The following is an 816-nucleotide window of genomic DNA, read 5'->3' on the forward strand; positions in this document are numbered from 1 at the left end:
ATATTTCATCATAGATTTCTTTGTGAGCTCTGGAATCATAACACCAAGTACGTGTGTGGTTGTGAACATGTGGAGGGCGCATCTGGATGGAGCACGTTTCATACATGACTGTCTGTCTCATGTCCCTGCCCCATTTGGTTTTCTCTGTAGCTGCAGAAAGTGGTTATTTTACAGGGGGTTAGTCATTTCATCTGGAACTGAGCAAAAGAGATCCTGTTGATGTGGTAGAAACTTTGATGGTTCTTCCACTATTTCCATCTGTCAAAAAAAATTTAATAAAGAAAAATAGAGACTAAACCATACACACATGCACTCACATACACACACATACACATGCATGCAAACATTAAGGATTCTTCTGTCCTTGGCTCTAGACTAAAGGATGGATTCTAAGCCTCAAATTAAACAAATACACTGTCAATGGGTTGTTTCCAGGCATCCTTCTGAGGTCTGCAAAACACCCGGACCATCGGGACCTGGATGGGAGCTCTGGTTCATCCTATAGGAAGAGCCAGGGTGACCTGATTTCTCAAATAAACTTAGTACCCAGTTAGCAATTTGGAAGGTCCCTGGCCAGTGGTGAGAACCAGGTTCCTCCACAGAGTTACAAATTGGAGTTAACGGGATTGTAGGATCCTATGTTTGGAAATCCAACCCTTTCATTTTACAAGTGAGGAAACTGAGTCCCAGGGATGTTAAACAACTTAACTAAAGTCACAAGATAATGATTGTCAGAAGTGAGGTTGAGCCTAGGTCCTCCGAGTCTACAGCTAGGGTTCTTCCATTATACAACATACCCAGTGTGTGTGGTGGGGG

The sequence above is a fragment of the Vombatus ursinus genome, unplaced genomic scaffold, assembly GCF_900497805.2.
Source record: "Vombatus ursinus unplaced genomic scaffold, bare-nosed wombat genome assembly UNPS02009824.1, whole genome shotgun sequence".
Taxonomy (NCBI): Eukaryota; Metazoa; Chordata; class Mammalia; order Diprotodontia; family Vombatidae; genus Vombatus; species Vombatus ursinus.